A 23,788-nucleotide genomic window follows, 5' to 3' on the forward strand; every position below is an offset into this window, starting at 1 on the left:
GAGACCATCCTGGCTAACACTGTGAAACCCCGTCTCTACTAAAAAATACAGAAAACTAGCCGGGCGAGGTGGCGGGCGCCTGTAGTCCCAGCTACTCGGGAGGCTGAGGCAGGAGAATGGCGTAAACCCGGGAGGCGGAGCTTGCAGTGAGCTGAGATCCGGCCACTGCACTCCAGCCTGGGCGACAGAGCGAGACTCCGTCTCAAAAAAAAAAAAAAAAAAAAAAAAAAAAAAAAAAAAAAAAAAAAAAAAAAAAAGATTTAGCGTAGATGATATTTTCCCCTTAGCCATCTAATAAAAAACTTCAGTGACTTTAATCTAATTCTTGTGCTAAGAAGGCTGAGCATGTCCTGCCAGTTTTTAGTTCAGCCCAAGAAAAGAAAGGTCAGTGTTTCTCTGTCACTATTCAAATCAAATGCACCTTTTTTGGTTTAGCATTTTCTAAGAGGTCTTCTTCTTAAATTTCCATTTGTACAAAACACAGCTATTTGATTTGTTTTGATTATTTTTTTATTTAGTATGCACATACTCACTCTAGAGAAATAAGAAACTTTTCAATTAAAAGTACCTTGCCTTTGTGCATGCAAAAAAACCTTACATTGACGTTGTCAGGGCAGAGAAGGGCAGAGAGCTCCACATGGACTGACTAATGGGTACCACAGGGTTCACGTGCTTTGACTTTTCCTAAAGTAGTGCAGGGGGGCAGAGTCATGGTGAAAAGACTCATGACTGCTACCACCATCACCTTAAGCCATCTAGCAGTAGGACAACAACATGTGTCTCTAATGATGATCTGAATTAATAAATAGCAGCTATAGTTAACCAATAACAAGATAATACATAAACTGAAGTCACTAGGTCCCCTGGGAGGCTTCCCGGTATTATTGACACCTCTGTTCAATTTTACCTATTTCACTTCCCCCTTCTTGTTCCATTTTACATCCACATACTCGCATTTTTCCTTCTCACTATATTTGATTTAGTTCTGTGAAGAAATGGATCAGCTGATATTCACAATCTTCTGCTCTCAATATCAAAGTATATACATAGGTAGATTCCATCAGAGATGAAGAGAAAGTTGTAAAAGCAGTGTAATATACTGGGCAGTCAGTCTGGAGGGGGCATGCTTTTCAATACAGAGTCTCCAAAAATTATTTTTAGTCAATGTAGTTTTGATGGAGTGCGATAATTTTTTTTTTTTTAAATAGGATTATACTGCCCTCTGGAAGACTTTATTTTGCAGTCTCTTAAAAATATGCAATGATTACCATTGTTGATTATACATTAGATTCATATAAGTACATTTTAAAAGTAAGAACATCTGAGATTCATATAGCATCTTTTGAATTGGACTCTAAAGGGTTTGGGGCAGGGCATCTGTACTTTGAAAAGGCATTACAGGTAATTCTGGAAAGTGACTAGAACAGAGAATGATTTGCTGTTTCAAACTGAAATCCTTGTTCTAAGCTGATTGTAACACTACATAAAGCTTGGCCTTAAAATAAGTCTCAGCAAACTAACACAGGAACAGAAAACCAAACACCACATGTTCTCCCTCATAAGTGGGAGTTGAACAATGAGAACACATGGACACAGGGAGGTCATCATCACACACTGGGGCCTGTCAGGGGGTGGGGGGCTAGGGGAGGGATAGTATTAGGAGAAATACCTAACGCAGATGATGGGTTGATGGCTGTAGCACCACCATGGCACGTGTATACCTATGTAACAAACCTGCACATTCTGCACATGTATCTCAGAGCTTAAAGTATAATAAATAAATAAATAAATAAATAAATAAATAAATAAATAAATAAAATACAGTTTCAATGTTTTTCCTTAAAAGTATAATTAAAATCAAAGCCACTTTTACATAATGCTAGGTGTTAGTATTATGGAATAAATGGTGGTCAATATTGTCAAAATCAATGACCTTTTTGTAAGTTCCTTAATTAATAATATATTAAAGGATACTATGGCATTATGTTTTTCTAAAAATTTAATGAATATAAATTTACATTTTTACTATCCAAAGAAAAGGAGACTCACATAAAAGTTTAAAAAGAAGCCATGATGGGTATTAAAGAAAATTTGGTTTTCCTGGAAAAGTCATACACTTTTATGAGCACATAGAAAACTTAAATATTTTTATATGGCTCCATGTCTTAAATATCTAATCTAACTTAGGAGGTTGAGAATGGAGGATCCCATGAGCCCAGGAGATCAAGGCTGGGAAGAGCTATGATCATGCCATTGTACTCCAGCCTGGGCAACAGAGTGAGACCGTGTCTCAAAAACAAACAAACAAAAATGTCTACCTTTCAGTTGCATGCCAGTTAAGGACTAGATGTCCAAAATGTGAATCCACTTCACAATTTTGTAACCCTTATAGTTAATTTTTATTTCAGTTTTTTTTTTTTTAAATAACTTACTCCTGCTACAGAGACAGAAAAGTGACCATGTAAACTTATAAACTTGTTAAAACAGATCTAAGATTTCTAAATAATGCTATGTTTCCAGAAAAATATCTAGTTTACAAGAAAATTTATGAGGCAAAACTAGAAATTGATTAATGTAATTTCAATAGATTGATTAGAATTAACAAAATCAAACAAAAATAAGTTTTGAAGGTGATTGTTACCACTAAAAATCCAACGTAAGGAATAATACACAATGTTTCTGCTTGCACTTTTGTTCCTAGAATGAGTTACATCAGAGATTCTGTCTTAATAAGAACAAGAAGTGGCTAATAGGTAATAATCTGGTATTTCAGAAGTAACTGGATGATAATTATCATGCATGAGATAGGTTTAACCTAGATAACTCTTAAGTATTCCTAATTCAGAGATGCTAAGAAGAAAAAAACCTCTTAAATTTTTCACCACGGACCTAAGAGCTCTCAATAATTCCACGAACAAGATTTCAAAAACATCTTACTAGTAATTTAATGAGTTACATAGACCATGACTCAGAGGCTGGAGCAATTCTCAGTCACTATTTTACTAATTTAAGTTGGGTAGGGTTTTCTCTTATGTGGGTGTCAATTAAGTTGCACTTGGTACAAAGATAAAGTAGAGCAAAACAATGACTACAAATGCCAAGTGACTATAATCATGGTACCTATACTGTTAAACAAGGTTTAATGAGATAATATAGGGAAAGTCTTTATAGCGGTTCATGCCATGTAGCATGGGCTAAATAAATGCTAATGAGGATGGTGGTGACGTTAGTGGTGGCAGTGCACCTGTTGTTTGGGGAGTCTTTTGTCTTTGATATCATATACCAAAAAATTGTCTACACATTTCCAGCAATAAGACATCCCAGAATTGTATTTATTTATTATATTATTTAAAAGACTATTCCTTTTTATTGGAGCTGAAAATGCTGATAAGTGCCCTTAAATATACTATAGCTCCAATGACACATTTTCCTTAAATTCCTTTACTCGATATTTTAAGTGAGCCATAACCTGCTCTTCACTAGTGTCTTAGAACAAAAAATGCCTGAGTGGTTGGTTATTTTGCTAGACCATGGTTTGATGACATAGCAAATTGATTCGTTCAGAGACACATCTCACCTCTATGGCCATAGCTTATCATGAAACGTGTTGCTTGCTCTAAAATAAGAGGGCCAAGCAAGAGTATGTGGATGGCTCAACCACCTACTACTAAAGGAAACAACTTAAATTGTGCAGAGGGTGAATTCTATGATGGGAGGAAAAAATGTTATTGTCATAGCAAATACAGGACTAAAAAAATGTGCAGGTTTAGCAGGATCTGTCTATATAAAGACGTGCTAACATTAGCAGTGCTGTAGCTTGGGCTTTTCCCACCCTTTTTCCTCAGAAATAATCTACAATACTCTGTGAAAACACCGGTGTGAAGAAGATCCCATTCACAACATAAATGTGATGGTGGCATCCACACTGGCATCTACTACTGTCATTGGGGATATTTGCAAAGACAACATTCATCAAAGACCAGCCACCCACATTAAAAATTCTAGGCAATTTTAAATTTATCTTATAATTAAATAGTCTTTAAAAACAAATTCATGACCCCACTTTATTTTCCCAACTTCCACTAGACAGTCTTACATGAATGAAAAAAATCTGGGTGGGTATCCTTTCTAACAACTGAAAAGAGGTAGGGAGGGCGTGTCAAACATGCTGTTATTGGGATGGTTACACCGTCACTGTGGCTATTAGCTTTCTTTTCAGAAAGGGAAAAAGCAACAACAAAAGCTTTTCTCTGATTAATGTTTCAACTTTGATTTAATTTTGGTATTCATGAAAAGAAGCACAGTGTAGGGGAGAAAGAATGGCAGAATACAAAGGATATTTCTATTAGGAACCTACAGAATAATCTTGAACAAGACACTGTATATGTGATCCTAGTTTCTCTTCTGCAAAGTCTGAAAAATAATCCTTTAAAAATATTCAAAGGAACTTAAAGAAACAGTATAAGTTACTTAACATTTTCAGGGTGGATGTTGTCAAAGAAGGTAAACAAAGCTAAAAGATTAAGGGATTCTTGAATTTTGTATTAAGTGTCTCTAAAATATAGATAGAAATAATAATAGCAATAATGAAAGCTATCCTTTACTGAGGACTTACTATGCACCAAGTACCATATTAAGCATTTTATATGTGTATTATTTGATTTCATGATTAAACAATCCCATGATGTATGAATCCATTTATGGGTGAAAAAATTAAGGCTTAGTCATGTCACAAATCTGTAAAAATCATACAGTTAATAAATGGAAAAATAAGACTCTAATTTATGCATCTGAGTCTGAAATCTGCTATGCCATTCCTATGCCCAGACATTTGCTACCATGCTCAGAGGGAGGGTCCCTATAACTGTCAGCATCTGAGCCTACACAGCACAGATGAGAGACCCTTAATCTGTTTTTTGATATCTTTAATCAAAACAGACAAGTAATACTGGCTTGATTATCTCCCCCACCCAAGCCTTCCCATAGACGACACAGTCTGTCTCCTTTGAAAGTTTTAATATTATGAAGACCTGGAAACAAAGAAGTTTTCATCAGATTCTTACATTGAAATATGTGTGAGACAGAAAAATTATACAACATGGAGAATAAATTGGGACATCCATCCAGTTGGAAACAGGATGTTAGGCTATTCTGATGTAGAGCATGTAGTTGATTTTCACATTTGTTGTATTGTATTGTTCAGTTATAATTTTATATGGAAGTTATATATGGGCAAATGAGATTTTAAACCTCAATTTATTGATAAAAATACAGAATAGAATGAGAGATTTTATTTTTTAAATAATTTTTCTGGGTACATAGTAGCTGTATGTATTTCTGAGGTACATGATATTTTTTGATACAGGCATGCAAAGTGTAATAATCACATCATGGGAAGTTGGTTATTCATCCCCTCAAGCATTTATCCTTTGTGGGTACAAACAATCCAATTATACTTGTTGAGTTATATTTAAATGTACAATTAAATTATTATTGGCTACAGTCCCCCTGTTGTGTTATCAAGTATCAGGTCTTATTCAGTCTTTCTAATTTTTTTTGTGCCCATTAACCGTCCCCACCTCCCTGCCCCACCATGACCCTTCCTAGCTTTGTAACCATCTTTCTCCTACCTCAATGAGTTTAATTATTTTGATATTTAGAGCCAACAAATAATCCAGAACATATACTGTTTATCTTTCTGTGTCTGGCTTACTTCACTTAACATAATGACCTTCAGTTCCATCCATGTTGTTGTAAATGACTGGATCTCATCCTTTTTTATGGCAGAATAGTTGGATACTTTATATCCATTGGATATAGATACCACATTGTCTTTATCCATTCATCTATTGATGGACACTTAGGTTGCTCCCAAGTCTTGGTTATTGTAAATAGTGCTGCAACAAACATGGGATTCCTGTTATCACTTTGATTTACTGATTTCCTTTCTTTTGGGTATATACCCAGCAGTGAGATTGCTAGATGATATGGTATCTCTATTTTCAGGTTTTTGAGGAAATTTCAAACTGTTCTCCATATTGGTTGCACTAATTTACATTCCCACCAACAGTGTACAACAGTTATCTTTTCTCCACATCCTCGCCAGCATTTGTTATTGCCTGACTTTTGGATAAAAGCCATTTTAACTGAGGTGAGATGATATCTCATTGTAGCATTTGCATTTCTCTGATGATCAGTGATGTTGACCACTTTTTTATATGCCTGTTTGCCATTACTGCATGTCTTCTATTGACAAATGTCTATTCAGATCTTTTGCCCAGTTTTTAATCACATTATTATATTTTTTTCCTGTAGAGTTGTTTGAGCTCATTCTATATTCTTGTTATTAACCCCTTGTCAGAAGGAGAGTTTGAAAATATTTTCTCCCATTCTATGGGTCGTATCTTGACTTTGTTGATTGTTTCTATTGCTGTGCAGAAGCTTTTTAACTTGATATGATACCATTTATTCATTTTTTGCTTTAGCTGTCTGTGCTTGTGTGGTATTACTCAAGAAATTTTTTGCCCAGATCAATGCCCTAGAGAGTTTCTCTAATGTTTTCTTGCAGTAGTTTCATGGTTTGAGGTCTTAGCTTTAATTGTTAATCTATTTTATTTTTGTGTAAGATGAGAGAGAGGGATTAAGGATCATTCTTCTGCATATGAACATCCAGTTTTCCCCACATCATTTATTGAAGAGACTGTCTTTTCCCCAATGAATGTTCTTGGCACCTTTGTTGAAAATTAGTTCATTGTAGATGTGTGAATTTGTTTCTGAATTCTCTATCTGTTCCATTGGTCTTTGTGTCTGTTTTATTTTCTTGTTGTTGTTTGTTTTGTTTGTTTGTTTTGCCAGTACCACTGTTTTAGTTACTAAACCTGTGTAGTATAATTTGAAATCAGGTAATATGATTCTTCCAGTTTTGTTATTTTTCCTCAGGATAACTTTGGCTATTTTGGGTATTTCTGATTTCATGTAAATTTTAGGATTTTTTTTTCTATTTCTGTGAAGGATGGCATTGGTATTTTCATAGGGATTGCATTGAATCTGTAGATTGATCTGGGTAGTGTTTGGTTTGGGTAGTATAGACATTTTAACAATATTTATTCTTCCAAGTCAAGAACATGGAATATCTTTCCATTTTTTGGTTTGTGTCCTCTTCAATTTCTTTCTTCAGTGTTTTATAGTTTTCATTGTAGGTATCTGTCCCTTCTTTGTTAATTCCTAGGTACCTAATTTTATTTGTGGCTATTATAACTGGGAATATTTTTTAAATTTCCTTTTCAGATTGTTCACTGTTGGCATATAGAACCACTGCTCAAGGAAATAAGAGAGGACACAAACAAATGGAAAAACATTCCATGTTCAAGGATAGGAAGAATCAATATCGTGAAAATGGCCATACTGCCCAAGGTAATTTATAGATTAAATGCTATCCCCATCAAGCTACCATTGACTTTCTTCTCAGAATTAGAAAAAAAAACTACTTTAAATTTCAAATGGAACCAAAAAAGGGCCTGCATAGCCAAGACAATCCTAAGCCAAAAGAACAAAGCTGGAGGCATCATGCTACCTGATTTCAAACTATACTACAAGGCTACAGTAATCAAAACAGCATGGTACTGGTACCAAAACAGATCTACAGACCAATGGAACAGAACCAAGGGCTCAGAAATAATACCACACATCTACAACCATCTGATCTTTGACAAACTTGACACAAACAAGCAATGGGGAAAGGATTCCCTATTTAATAAATGATGTTGGGAGAAATGGCTAGCCATATGCAGAAAACATAAACTGGATCCCCTTCCTTACATCTTATAGAAATATGAACTTAAGATGTATCGAAGACTTAGATGTAAAACCTAAAACCATAAAAACCCTAGAAGAAAACCTAGGCAACACCATTCAGGACATAGGCATGAGCAAAGACTTCATGACTAAAACACCAAAACGCCATGGCAATAAAAGCCAAAATTGACAAATGGGATCTAATTAAACTAAAGAGCTTCTGCATAGCAAAAGAAACTATCATCAGAAAGAACAGGCAACCTACAGAATGCGAGAACATTTTTGCAATCTATCCATCTGAAAAAGGGCTAATATCCAGAATGTACAAAGAACTCAAACAAATTACAAGACAAAAAAAAAAAAAAAAAAAAAAAAAACTCATTGAAAAGTGAGCAAAGGATATGAAGACACTTCTCAAAAGAAGACATTTATGCAGCCAAACATATGGAAAAAAACCTCATCATCACTGATGATGGGAAATGCAAATAAAAACCACAATGAGATACCATGTCACACCAGTTAGAATGGTGATCATTAAAAAGTCAGGAAACAACAGATGCTGGAGAAGATGTGGAGAAATAGGAACACTTCTACACTGTTGGTGGGAATGTAAATTAGTTCAACCATTGTGGAAGACAGTGTGGAGATTCCTCAAAGGTCTAGAACCAGAAATACCATTTGGCCCAGCAATCCCATTACTAGGTATATACCCAAAGGATTATAAATCATTCTACTATAAAGACACATGCACACATATGTTTATTGCAGCACTGTTCACAATAGCAAAGGCTTGGAACCAAACCAAATGGCCATCAATGATAGACTGGATGAAGAAAATGTGGCACATATGCACTATGGAATATTATGCAGCCACAAAATGGATGAGTTAATGTCCTTTGCAGAGACGTGAATGAAACTGGAAACCATCATTCTCAGCAAACTAACACAGGAACAGAAAACCAAACACCACACGTTCTCACTCATAAGTAGGAGTTGAACAATAAGAACACATTGTCACAGGGAGGGGAACATCACACACCAGGGCCTATCAGAGGATGGTGGGCTAGGGGAGGGATAGCATTAGGAGAAAAAGCTAATGTAGATGATGGGTTGATGGGTGCACCAAACCACCATGGTACGTGTATACCTATGCAACAAACCTGCACGTTCTGCACATGTATTCCAGAATTTAAAGTATATATAAAAAAAGAAATGCTACCGATTTTTGTATGTCGATTTCTTATTCTGCAACTTGCTGAGTTTGCTTATCAGTTGCAATAGTTTTCTTGTAGAGTCTTTAGGTTTTTCCAAATATGAGATCATATCATCTGCAAACAAGGACAATTTAACTTCTTCCTTTCCAATTTAGATGCTCTTTCTTTCTTTCTCATCTGATCTCTCTCACTAAGGCTTCCAGTACAATGTTGAGTAACAGTGGTGAAAGTGGGCCTCCTTTCTAAAAACTGAAAAGAAGCTTTCAGTTTTTTCCCATTCAGTATGATACTAATTGTGGGTCTGTAGTGTGTGGCTTTTATTACATTGAGGTATGTTCATTCTATACAGAATGGGAGTTATTTAGCATCCTATCCAAGTTTTTACAGATAGAACCCATGTACCCCATCCCCCACTACCAATATTTACCGAGATCTCCTGTACTCAGGGTTCCTTTATCATCTATGTTAGTGAATTGGAATGTTTGAGCTTTTAATGGCCTTGTCATTAAGTCAGTCTGTCTTAGGGAGGGTACATTGTGGACTGGCTGAGGCCATGTGATTCTGACTGAATGAATTCACGTAACTAGTCCAGCTCCACTTGTGGAAACTTCCATAACTCTACTATATGAATGATATGGCAAATTCATTATGAATTCAAATAATGAACTCAGCACAGTGATTAGCACTGAAGTGATCAAAATGATTTATGGTTATTATTATATGACCCTAAGTTTTATCCTTCCTCCTCCTAACTCCATGGTATTTGTGTTCCTTAAAATTAAATTTACTTGGTTGCATCTTGCTCTTGCCTTTTCTATAGAGAGTAAGCTCATTTAGGGCAGAAGCTGTGCCTTATAATTATCGATCCAATTTAGCAATTCTCTTCATTTCTTGGTACTCCACTGAGACTCTCTAGAGAGAATGTGTACTCAGCTTAAAGATACACATACATGGTGGGGCAACAGTGGCTCACATCTGTAATCCCAGCACTTTGGGAGACTGAGGCAGCCAGATCACTTGAAGTCAGGATTTTAAGACCAGCCTGGCCAACATGATGAAACCCCATCTTTACTAAAAATACAATTAGCTGGGCGTGGTAGTGCATGCCTGTAGTCTCAGCCATTCGGGAAGCTAAGGCAGGAGAATCGCTTGATCCTGGAATGCGGAGGTTACAATGAGTCAAGATCATGCCACCGCACTCCAGCCTGGGTGCCAGAGCAAGACTTCATCTAAAAAAAAAAAAGGTACACATACACATACAGACACACATACACACATACAGAAACAATATGAACTCAAAGTAAGCAATTTTTTATCTTCTCTGAACAAAATACATACTAAAATTTCTTACTCAGGATTTTGGAAAATATAATTTTGTTCTAAGAAGATATCCTATGCTTTTACTATTAGGTCAGAAATGATATAAGGATGGTTCTAAACTCACCTTGACAATAGGTCACTGGCCATATATTTCACTGCATGTAAGAAACAGAAATCCATAGTCTTCCACACAAAACCACAAATGCACACACTTCCAGCACCGGCAGGAGACACCAATATTAGCAGGTATGAGATGTGCTACGTTAGGCAGCTATTTTACTCCTCTAAGTCTGAGGCTCCTCATTGATGAAGGAGAGGTAATACAGTGCTTATGTTGGTTTTGATGGAAGATGACGATAACACTTGGGCACGCCAGGTCTGATTTATGGTAAGGGATTAATTAGCATAATCTCACTATGGTCTCAAGTATGAATGCCGCCAAGTGAACTGTTTTATATCTTCCTAGCTCTGGATTTCACCTGCTACCAATGAGCAGATTTTTCCCTAGCCCAACATGATATCACATAGGGAAAAAAAAATGAAAAAGAGCTCAGAAACCCCTACACAAATTAGGGAAACTCAAATGTTGTGACACACCAGTCACACTGAAGAATGGGTGCAGTACACTTCACTCAGTTTTTTATATTGATGGGATATGTCAGAATAAGTGGTAATGTTAGAGGTAAGTGCAGTAGATACATGTTAGTGCAAGAAATGAGACCAAGGTGGAGTTCTCACTAGACTTCCTTAAAGTTTCACTACAGGTTGATACCGGAAGCTCAAGAGAGGTATCAGCTGCTAAGAGAGACAATCCGGTAAAAAAAAAACAAAAACAAACAAACAAAAAAAGTCTTTTAAAAAAGGTTTTATTTCTTCAGTGAATAAACATCATTGTATGGGATCTCTAATGGGCTTGTTTTATGTTTCTAGGCAGGATCCATTCTTGATGCAGAAGGTCAGAGTACAATTCCAAGGCACTCACCTGGAGGTTGTGGTTACTAGCAGGTTGCCTTAAGGTGTAAGGAAAATCACTGAACCTCTTTGAAAAGTTAATTTTATTTTGAAAGATTATACATTTAATTTGTTGTGGATCTCAAGATTCCACTGACGGGTTAACAGAGATCAAATGTATAATCTTTCTCTGACTAACAGAGAAAAGGATATTGTAGATATCTGTCCCTTCTTTGGGCTTAAGGGCAGGAGAGTGTGTTTGGGAGGTAAGGTACAGAGTAAACTTGGTATGTGGTCTTAAGTGGTCTTTGGTGCAAATTTTTCATTCCAGTGTGGTAGGTTTATTATATTTTAAATTAAGATTTAGCGTTACTTTCTCTTAAGTTACGTGTTTTCTCCCCAAACTTTGTTGACTTTTATGTTCTGATAACCTGTGCTAAATCTGGCCTGTTACAGCACTGAGAATCCCGGAAGAGAATGTGTACCGATTACAAGAAGAACAATGATTGTAAAGCCTTCTGTTAATCTTATTTTCATTTTAGACCCAGAGACATGGGTAAACAAGTTCATCTGGATGTCCATAAAAGGACCAAAAAAGCTACTGTCTGTTTGGTATTCCAGCAACCATCTTCCTACCAAGCAATTCATTCATAAGATCAAGTTTTATAAAAGTATCAAGAGTTCCAGGAAGTGAGGAACTGAAGTATCCATTCTTCATTAGGAAGAATATTGTACGTAGTCTATTGATCCCTAATGTCTTCCATCTTCCAAGTTTTTCTGTTGTTAAAAGAACCCTAATTGTATTCAAATATTCACTCTTCTTCAACATTCACTCTTCTTCAACATGAGCTAGGGCGAGGTGCTTAACCCCAACTCCAAGGGTATATACTCTTAGGTAATCAGTATGTTGGCATTCTTCTAGTGACTCTTATTGATCCAGGGATGTGCAAGTATTCTAAATTGTTTCAGTGGTAGAAAGAAACCTTTTTTTTCTATCTTTCTTCATGAACAGAGAAGCATGTGGCCTCAGTGGCTATTGGCATTCATCTATGGCCATGAAAATAACCAGACTCAGGATGCTGAAGCCATGAGGTGAGAGGGAAGCAACCCAGGTCCTTGGCAACATCATCAAGCTACTCATTGTACTGAGCTTTGAAGCCCATTCTATGTCTGTAAAATAAATTTGTTACTGAGTAAGGTTTGAGTGATTTACAGAAGAGAGCTACAAAGTCTTTATTCAATTTAAGAGAGCCCCACAAATAAAACAGAGGAAGGTTAGGTATTGTGAGGTAGTATTCTATAATACTGCCAATGCTAGCAAATTACCATGTCATTATAATTGTAAAGTATCATCTAAAATCAAATATGCTTTACAGATATCAAATTCAGTGAAGTCATACTCATGCAGGAAATACCAGTTGGATAACAAGAAAAGTGATTGCTTTTATTGTAATATTCATAATAGGCAATGGCATTAAGCTTAACAGCTCAAGTAACTCTGCCTTTAATTCTGAATACCCCAAAATATGTGTATATGGCCCTCAAATCAGTGATTTCACTATAAAAAGTAACATAAAACAGTTGTTTGATTCTACTTATATTGCTGCATTTCCTCAAAATTTCACTTAAGAAATATTTATTAGGATTCTAGATAAAAACCTTAATTTCTTTATGCAGAAGTGGCAGTATTTTATAACTTTCACTAGAATGTTGAAAGCATTAAAAATAATTAAGTGTATAATAGACATTTTGGTCCTAAAAGGCATGCTTACATTTATCTTCAAATAAAACACAGCCACAAACCCATTTTAAAAATAAACAACATAGATATCTGTTGTTACTTTACAGACTATATCCTGCACTTCTTTTCTGAATCCAATTGTATGCTAATCTAGAATTTGAAATAAATTATCAGAGAACAGTATTCCACAATGATCATCAACAATTTTTGTGGAATTCAGCACCCCTTTGTTGAGTTTAATATAGACTGAACAAAATGCATGTCTTAAAGTGACAGCTATTGGAAACATCACGCAGAGCAGGCTATCAGTGATAAAATGATCAAGTAATCATTTATAATACCAGCTAGACTTCCATAGAACCAGGTATGTTAAAAAAGATGAGAATCAAAAGGCTTCAAATTATACAAATAATGCTATCTGTGCTGACAATAATCTCCAGAAGAAACATCAATAACTTCCTGCTGAAATCAAGAGCAAGATCCAGAACTCATCATTGCCAGTCCACCAGACTTGAATCATCCCATAGCATGGCCTTTGTCGCGCTGTACCATAATTGCTTACTTTCATGTTCCTCTCATTGGCTTTGTAAAATCTTAAGGGTGTCTTGCACAAAGCACATGCTCAATAAATAAATGAAAAATGAATAAATAAAAATCCAGGACTCGATAGAGTCCCCAAAGCTCTTATCAAGGATAAGGCTATTCCCCTTCTTTGCCTGTTTTATAATGTTTGCTTGTTCCAAATGAGATTAAGTCTGGGACTTTAAATTTGGCATTTTAGAGCAAATGAGTAGCCTCAAAAGTGATTACTGTCTGCCCAACGTTTTCAAGCAGCCTAGTAGAGGTTACATATTTACTCTCAGTGAAATATCCCATAACTAACTATACATCCCATGGTTTTGCTTTAGTCTGGGATTATGTCAATCAAGCATAGTAACACTCAAACTATAACTCAAAAGCCCTGAATAAAAGTTACCTATTACAGTTAATTAAAAAAAGACAACAAATTAGTCATTATTTAGAAAATATAGTTTTAAAGGCATTACTATTTCTAAAAATGAGCCTATGAAGTAGAGGAACATTAAAAGAGTTTGCAGTAATAAAAAGACTAGAAAGCACTTGATTAATTATTCTCATCAGCAAAGAATTTGCAACAATGTTAGAAACAACGTATAAAATAGGGTAATTTAATATCCCTTTATTTGAAAACTTTATATTCTAAGATTTCACATATTTTAAAGTTTTCAGACTTAAATGCAGCACCCATTTTTTTGTTGTTGTTGTTGTTCTCTGGTTATATTTCACCAAGAATTACTAATTATTATTGTTTTCAAAATCATCTTGGAGAGGTAGACTAATTAGTGCACCTATTAGTCTGTAACAAACTATTAAAATAAAGAAAAAGTCTTGTTATTTGTATGTATATATACATTTACAAGCAAAACTGAAGAAATCCCAGTGTTCCTATTGTGCATGAATTTTGTGGACCAATTAGTGTGAAATGCAATTGGCACTAATTCATCGGGGACAAAAGGAGCATGCAATTACCTTGACTTGTTAATTTAGCATTTTATCGTAAATTGTTCATATCGAGAATTTTTCCAAATGGTAATAATACTCCCTTGTTATAGAAAGACAATCTGGGCAGTAACATCATGAACCTTCTCTTCAAATTCCCATTTTATATTACATTTATAAGACAGTGAAAAAAAAAAACAGGACAGCTTGTACCCATATCTCTCACTAGATCTCTCTCTTCTGAGTAAGACATCATCTCTAGAGTCATCTTGTAAAATACCATTCACATGCTTTTGACCCCACTTGATTATGCTAGAATGATTACTTAAGCAGAGCAATTGAGAGTTGAGGAGGTTTACCGTGTATATGAGCACAATTCTAACGTTTAAGCCCTGAGTGTGTCTGATATAGTTTGACTATTTGCTCTACTCAAATCTCATGTTGAAATGTAATCCTCAGTGTTGGAGGTGGGGCTTAGTGGGAAACGTTTGCATCGTTGAGGCGGAATTCTCATGGATGGTTTAGCACCGTCCTCTTGACGCTGAACTTGTGATAGTGAGTGAGTTCTCGCAAGATCTGGTTGTATAAAGGCATGTGGCACCCCCCTGCTCTCTCTCCTGCTTCTATTCCTCTGGCCATGTGACGTACCTGTTCCCCCTTTGCCTTCTGTCATGACTGTAAGTTTCCTGAGGCCTCCCCAGAAGCCATGAGAATGTCAGCCTCATGCTTCCTGTACAGCCTGCAGAAGCATTAGTCAGTTAAATCTCTTTTCTTTATAAATTACCCAGTCTCAGGTATTTCTTTGTAGCAATGCAAGAATGACCTAATACAGAGTCCACAACATAGAAATGTTCAGAAGTAAAAGCAGTTTATCTTCCAAACATAATAATGTATTGCTAGCATACATTATCTAGGTTTTTCCTTTAGTATTTAAAAAACAAATCTCTCTACCAGTTGATTCCCACTGAGCTGCTAGATATTGTAGAAGGAGATTTTAGCTACATATGAGGGGCACATTATTGGTGATACAAAGACCTGATCTTCAATTTGGCTGTATGTTCCCTGGCTGAGTGATCTGGGGAAAGGCACAATCCTGCTTTACAATTTATTTATTGAGGGCCAACCTTAAACTAATGTGCTAAGTGAGAGAAACATATATTGCCTGCACGCTTCATGACTTTTTGTTAAGTAATTACATGTGAAAATTAAGTGAAAAATAATTTATAAAACTATTCATTTTATTAAAACATATTGTCAATATTTAAATAAATATACCAGTAAGATATCTACCAAATTGTGTATTATATATTATTAAATATGCTTTTTATATCAAATAATTATTTAAAATAAAAATGGTAGAAAATCCTATCACTGTGTTTTTAAAAGATACTTTGCTTTGGTTACTGATATCAAATACACATTGGGCAGTCAGAACTGCAGAATGCCAACTGTGTCCAGAGCCCCATTCTAACAGAAATAACCACATTCAGTTAACATCCCAGATGGGAGGGCAGTGAAAGATAATCTGTTCCAACCGTAGCCAATCTGTAAGCTAACTAGTGGACAATAGGGTAATTATCTCTCCCCAGAGTTTGAACTGGAGATACAGAGAATCAAGTCAGGTAATAGTGGGGAGGGAAGGTAAAAAAAATATATACAAGAAAAACTATAGACAACATGAGTTGAGTTACTGATTCATGTTGTTGAAAGAGATTCTGAAGTCCAAGAAGTAAAGTGGTAGCATGGAAGCTCACGTTGCAGTGAATTTTGGGCAAACATCCAACTAGCAAAATAATTTAGTCTACTTGAGGTCCAACTGTATAGCCGTTTCTCCTTTTCCTATGAAGTCTCCCTTAACCCCTACCCCTGAATTCCTGTCTAATGTGGTAATACATAGGGTAAAGTGTGTTTTCTTTTTGATTTTCACATTTCTCATGGATGAGCCCCTCCTAACTTTTAATCCAAGAACTGAATGTTATTGCAACTGAAAATAATCTAACACAGATGAATATTCATAGAATGAACCCCTGAACATTTGTTATTCTTCATATTGCGGTCTTACTTTAGGACAAGAAACAATAAGTATAACCACTAATGTTTTTCGACATATGAGGCTATTATAATTCTCTGATTGTATTACCTGTAATAGTATTTGAAATATTTATAAGTCTATTGTATAATATAAACTATATTTTTGGTGATAGGAGAGTATAGAAGTGACTCAGATGAAAATTAGGTCTGCATACGATATAGTAGAAGTTAAACAGAGCTAAAAATTAAATCAAATATGATGACTCAGGACTTTGATACAGATTTAGGAAGTTGTCCAGGAAATTCTGAATTGGCAAACAAACAAGTTCCTGATCTTGACTCTGATGTTTTATTTCACTTAAAAATAGTTCTTGTTTCTCTACGTTTTAATTCTGTGTCTCTCAGAAAGTTTGATCACATCTTGTCCTTTCTGTGGTATTTCTCTGTATAAGGAGGTGAAAAAAAAAACTGAGCTATTTCTCTTAATCCTTTAATACCTTTCTCTGCATGACTTTTTTTCTAATCTTAAAATGAGAATCCCCTTGTAAGGAAGGCTGGACCCAACTACCCGCTGTTGTACACATCCACAAAACCTCCTTCACCCTTCTCCTATTACTTATCCTACAAATAACCATTAGGAGTCTTCACCTTACTCCAGAATATTTAATAAAATGAGGTGTTACCATTATGCCTGGATTTAAGATTCAACAGCAAGGGCCTCTTGGCTAAAATATGTGTCATCTTCAGCTCTGCTTTCTCTCTAGTACCTAATATCGGATACTGATATGGTTTGCCTGTGTCCCAACCCAAATCTCACCTTGATTTGTAATAATCCCTATGTGTAAAGGGCAGGGCCAGGAAACCTCATGGGGAGGGGGTTTCCCCATACTGTTCTCATGGTAGTGAATAAGTCTCACAAGATCTGATGGTTTTACAAATGGGAGTTCCCCTGCACAAGCTCTCTTGCCTGCTGCCATGTAAGACGTGACTTTGCTCCTCATTTGCCTTCTGCCATGATTGGGAGGCCTCCCCAACCATGTGGAACTGTGAGTCCATTAAACCTCTTTCCTTTTTAAATTACCCAGTCTCAATTATGTCTTTATTAGCAGCATGAGAGCAGACTAATACAGATACTTTACCCTTGGAACTCTATTGTTCCTTTAAGTCACTATACACCACTTTCTATCAAATATCAAGTGCCAGGAGGAGAAATGTACCACATTAAATCACAAGTGGCTCTAAAACAATATGGAACATGTTGGAGACACACTTTACACCGTGAGGTTTAAGAATAGGCATTTAGGTTCCCAGCCGTAACACTTGCCTTAGGGAAGACAAGACAAGTTAGGGATCCTTCAAGTATCAAACGTAAGCAGAGCACTGTGTAGGGGTCAGAAGAAAATGATATTTAAACAACAGTCCCAACAATAGGTTTTAATTCTGTTTGCTCTGCCTCTATCATGCTCAGCCTCTGCTCAACCACAGGGTGTGAATCATGATAAATATAACTTCCTGTTGACTTTTACAATATAAAACCTCAAAAGAATAACCTGGTTTTCTTTTTCTAATACAATTCTATGTAGATAGATATTTAAGAAAATTATTCACATAAATTGCCTTAAAAAAAGTAATAGTTTACAAAATCTTTTGAAATACATCTTTCTCAGGCACCTCTTGTTAAATCCCTTTACTCCCTTAATTGACTTCAAGGTAATTTAAACACTAGAATATGTATTTGAGCTGTGATGATAAAATATGGATATTTTATGGAAATCAGTCTGGTTTCCCACCAAGTGCATGGAGTAGAGACTCTTTGGATGAATGGATATTTTGAATTAGCTAATGGGGAAAGGTTCTGAGGAGGATTTTTTTCTATCAACAAGCTGCATGTAGGTCTATGTGAGACATAGAGTCAAGTAGTGAGAACTTTGGTTTTTAACCTTTTTAATATGGATAAAATGACCCTCTTACCCCATCTGCCCCATTAGATTATCTTATTCACCACATTCCAGACATATGTTTTTAATGAGACATCAGATATTCTCTATGGTTTTCTTTCTTTGTTGTTTTGTTTTGTTTTGTTTTTTGAGACGGAGTCTAGGTCTGTCTTCCAGGCTGGAGTGCAGTGGTGCAGTCTCGGCTCACTGCAACCTCTGTCTCCTGGGTTCACGCCATTCTTCTGCCTCAGCCTCCCCAGTAGCTGGGACTATAGGCGCTCGCCACTACGCCCGGCTAATTTTTTGTATTCTTCAGTAGAGATGGGGTTTCACTGTGTTAGCCAGGATGGTCTCGATCTCCTGACCTCGTAATCCACCCGCCTCGGCCTCCTAAAGTGCTGGGATTACAGACGTGAACCACCACGCCCGGCCCGGATATTCGCTATGGTTTTCTATTGACTATCAGGCACTGAACTTTTCTCAAAGAAAAACTCCTCAGCTGTTTTTCCAGACAACTGAGTGCATTAAGTTAGGTGTTCTCTGAAGCTAGATAGCTTTAATGAAATGATGAGATATGTATTGGTTTGGCTCAGGAGTTATTTGATGTAGTAATTTCTTCTCTTAGTAGGCCATTATGCCTGGCTCATGACCTAAAAGAGACTTTGCAATTCTAAATCCAAATGGCTTTAAGTCTTTGCATATTCATGTATGTTTAGCATGCATTATTATAGTAGCAAGTACTTTGAAATGAAATAAACATTTGGAAACTTGTAGACATGCAAACTGTGAATAAAAATACAATCTTAACATAGATGAAACTGAGAAGAGGAAGATGATTTAAAAGGATTAAATGACTAGAAATGAATTTGCCAAAGTCAAAACCTTGTCCAGCGGTTAAGTACAATACATTCTTAGAAAAAACCTCTTAAAAAACAAATGGCTTAGAGTTATAAGCATGCTAGAATATCAGTTCAAGCTATCAATGGAAAATATCAGAGCAATAGGTTTCTTTTCTTTAGAATTTCTTGATATATAAAAATGTCTTTAACCTGACATAATGAAATGAAGGCTAATGCTACAAAAGTAGACAGAACAAAGTGGCAACTATTTCAAAAAGTCAATGGATAATCGTACTAAGACTGATTCTCCTATAAAATTGTTCTAAAGCTGGGATCCACTAGCAGAGGCTTTTATTCCATCTGAAAGTAAATAAAGCAGTTCATCATACTACTGATGGAAGTATAAGTTGGTGCAATCTTTTTGAAAGATAAAAGCCTTAAAAATATGATAATATCTTGTCTCAGCAAGACTTCTAGGAATTTATCCATAGGAAATAATCACAGATGACCAGAGATTAAGCAGCAAAAATATTATTTACAGAGTTTTTTAAAAAAGTAAAAAACTGTAATAAAGCCAAATGTTCAACAGTAAGATAATACTTAAATTATAGTGCTTTCATCATACGGATTTCTTGTATATGGCTTTTGAAATGATACTGTAGAATAATGTTTAATTACATGGAAAGATGTTAATTACATACTTTGCATGAGAAAATAGTTAAAAACAGCATATACTACCTGAACTTATATGCAAAGTAATATATACACAAATATATATAAATATAGAACAAAGATTGAAATAATGTATACAAAATATTATGGTATCTTTTGAAATTTTTGTTTAATTTCTCTTTTGTTTTCTAAATTTTCTATAGTGAATGTGTATATATATGTCTTTCTAATAAAAATTAAAATTATTAAAAATATTTAAAGTCAGAAAAAAGCTGGAAACTTGGAAGATATCTTGAAAACTGCATGCTTTCTGAAATAAATATTTCAGGACGAATTATGCTTTATATCTCCTTCTTTTCTCTAAAATATAAACATTTTTATACTTTCTGATGGACCTTTCTAGAAGATAATTTGAAGACACAACTCTCCTCTGGTATGGATTATGTGATTTTCCAAAACCATGAGTCAACCATACTTGGTCATTCATAGCAAGTACTTCATAAACTCAAACAACTTGAGCCTTTAAGTAAAGTAAGTAGGGTAAGTGAAGGAGAAGGTCAAAGAAATTATATTTATTATATATTTCAAGTATTAAGGCTTTTGAAGATTTTGCATAGAAAATAGAGCTGAAAATTAAGCTTTGGCAAAATTTAAGACTACTCATGGGAATTCCCTTCTCCCAATTTATTCCCCCGATTTAATGAATACTTACATGTGACAGTGAAATGGATATATGCTACGTAGCACTTTCAAAACATGGCCTGTTATTAAGTTGGTCCTTTCTTAAGGCAATCATATTTCATTTTGATTTTTTTCCAATTATTCTCCAGGACAAACTTAGCATTGCCCTAGATATCTTTTGTGGGCTATTCTGTGAAAATCATTTTACAAAAAAAAGTGTAGGAACAAAATTCTGTATCCTATTAAATATTTCAACCTCAGGTAATATTTCTAACTGTACAATCTAATTGAATCATAGAATCACTAATGAGGCATCCCAGAGATCCCCCAGATTTATCTGAAATGATGAAGTTCAATGAAGACTAATGATAACTTCCTTAGAATAAAAGAACCAATATCCTTGACTACCCAATTAATGGCAGTGCTTCATGTAAGTATCTCATTATACACAATCCAGGGAGATGCTTCCCATTGACAATTCTGACACAAGTTCCATGGCCCCTGGTCCATGTATTTATAGGAAAGCTATCTCATAGCTAGCTATGTGGCTATGTTTCCACGTCCTCCCTCCTACAAGACTATTTCAGTGTGGCTAACCCCTAGCCTAGAAACCCTTTTTTTCTTTAATTTTAATTTTTTTAAGTTCCAGGGTACATGTGCAGGATGTACAGGTTTGTTACATTGTTAAATGTGTGCCACGGTGGTTTGCTGCACCTATCAACCCATCACCTAGGTATTAAGGCAATCATATTTCATTTTCATCAACCCATCACCTAGGTATTAAGCCCAGCATGCATTAGTTATTTTTCCTAATGCTCTCCCTCCCACTACCCCACTCACCAACAGGCCCCAGTGTGTGTTGTTCCCCTCCCTGTGTCCATGTGTTTTTATTGTTCAACTCCCATTTATAAGCAAGAACATGCAGTGTTTGGGTTTCTGTTTCTGCATCAGTTGGCTGAGGATAATGGCTTCTAGCTCCACATGGCTGCGTAGTATTCCCTGGTGTATATGTACCACATTTTCTTTATCCAGGCTATCATTGATGGGCATTTGAGTTGATTCCATGTCTTGCTATTGTAAATAGTGCTGCAATGAACATGTGCATGCATGTAGCTTTGTAATAGAATGATTTATATTCCTTTGGGCATATACCCAAAAATGGGATTGCTGGGCCAAGTGGTATTTCTGGTTCTAGATCTTTGAGGAATCCCTACACCCTCTTCCAAATGGTTGGACTAATTTACATTCCCACCAACAGTGTAAAAGCATTCCTATTTCTCTGCAACCTCACCAGCATCTGTTGTTTCTTGACTTTCTAATCATTGTTCTGACTGGCATGAGATGGTATCTCATTGTGGTTTTGATTTACATTTCTCTAATGATCAGTAATGTTGAGCTTCTTTTCATGTTTGCTGGCCGCATGAATGTCTTCTTTTGAGAAGTGTCCCTTCATGTCCTTTTTAATGGGGTTGATTTTTTTTTTCTTGTAAATTTGTTTAAGTTCCTTGTAGATTCTGGGTATTAGATCTTTGTCAACTTGATAAATTGCAAAAATTTTCTCCCACTCTGTAGGTTTCCTGTTCATAATGATGATAGTTTCTTTAGCTGTGCAGAAGCTTTTTTGTTTAATTAGATCCCATTTGTCAATTTTTTTTTTTCAATTGCTTTTGGCAATTTCATCATGAAGATTTTGCCTTTGCCTATGTCCTGAATGGTATTGCCTAGATTTTCTTCTGGGGTTTTTATAGTTTTTGGTTTTACATTTAAGTATTTAATTCATGTTGAGTTCATTTTTGTATAAGGTGTAAGGAAGGGATCCAGTTTCAATTTTCTGCATATGACTAGCCAGTTCTCCAAGCACCATCTATTAAATAGGGGATCCTTTCCCCATTGCTTGTGTCAGGTTTGTCAGAGATTGGATAGTTGTAGAGGAGTGGTCTTATTCCTAAGTTCTCTGTTCTGTTCCATTGGTCTATGTGTCTGTTTTTGTACCAGTACCATGCTGTTTTGGTTACTGTAGCCTTATAATATAGTTTGAGTCCAGTAGTATAATACTTCCAGCTTTGCTCCTTTGGATTAGAATTGTCTTGGCTATATGAGTTCTTTTTTCAGATCCATATGAATTTTAAAATAGTTTCTTCTAATTCTTTGAAGAATGTCAGTGGTAGTTTAATGGGAATAGCATTGTATCTATAGATTATTTTGGGTATTATGGCTATTAGAAACCCTGTTTTTCATCTAAGGTTAATCGTTTGTTTTGGCCAAATCCCGTCAACCAATTCCATGAAGTGTCCATTTATTACTGGTCTGCCCCCATCTCCACCTTGCTCCTGTCCCCAAGTGACTACTATAAGTTTCTTTGCTTTACAATGTTGGAAGTAATGGCATCTCTATCAATGAAATGCCAAACAATTTCTCTGCACCAGGTATAACTGGATAGTAGCAGTTGCAGAAAATACTGTTTTAAGAAGGATTTTGAGGTTGAGAGCTTAACAAAAAAAGGAGGCCATGATCAATTAGCAGAGTGTGCCATAAGAGGGGGAGAGGATGTGGCAGCTTATTGTGTTTTCTCTATCCTATTACAAGCTAGTCATTCTCTTCTTCTATACCAGAATTTAATATAATTTGGATGTACTTTTAAATTCAATTTTATTTTATTTATTTCTTTATTTTTTGAGATGGAGTCTTGCTCTCTTGCCCAGGCTGTAGTGCAGTGGCATGATGTTGACTCACTGCAACCTCTGCCTCCTGGGTTCAAGTGATTCTCCTGCCTCAGCCTCCTGAGTAGGTAGGATTACAGGTGCACACCACCATACCTGGCTAGTTTTTAGTAGAGATGGGGTTTTGCCATGTTGGCCAGACTGGTGTCGAACTCCTGAGCTCAGGTGATTTGCCCACCTCAGCCTCCCAAAGTGTTGGGATTACAGGTATGAGCCACCACTCCTGGCCTGCTATAATTGCTGTCTAATTGATTTTTGGTATTCTAACATTCTTTCCTACTTTTTATTTCAAATATATCTTGGCTAACTTATGAATTAAATATGGGGAAATCAAATCACCATTTATAACCATTATATCTGTAGGAAAATG

The 23,788-nt window shown here is 35.8% G+C and overlaps 1 protein-coding gene across 2 annotated transcripts in view; it reads right to left on the reverse strand.

Moving 5' to 3' along the window:
• The window catches only part of PRKG1 (protein kinase cGMP-dependent 1), a 1,347,543-nt gene that overhangs the window by 967,126 nt on the left and 356,629 nt on the right, over positions 1–23,788 (reverse strand). The window lies entirely within an intron of this gene.

Source organism: Rhinopithecus roxellana, chromosome 11 (assembly GCF_007565055.1).
Source record: "Rhinopithecus roxellana isolate Shanxi Qingling chromosome 11, ASM756505v1, whole genome shotgun sequence".
Lineage (NCBI taxonomy): Eukaryota > Metazoa > Chordata > Mammalia > Primates > Cercopithecidae > Rhinopithecus > Rhinopithecus roxellana.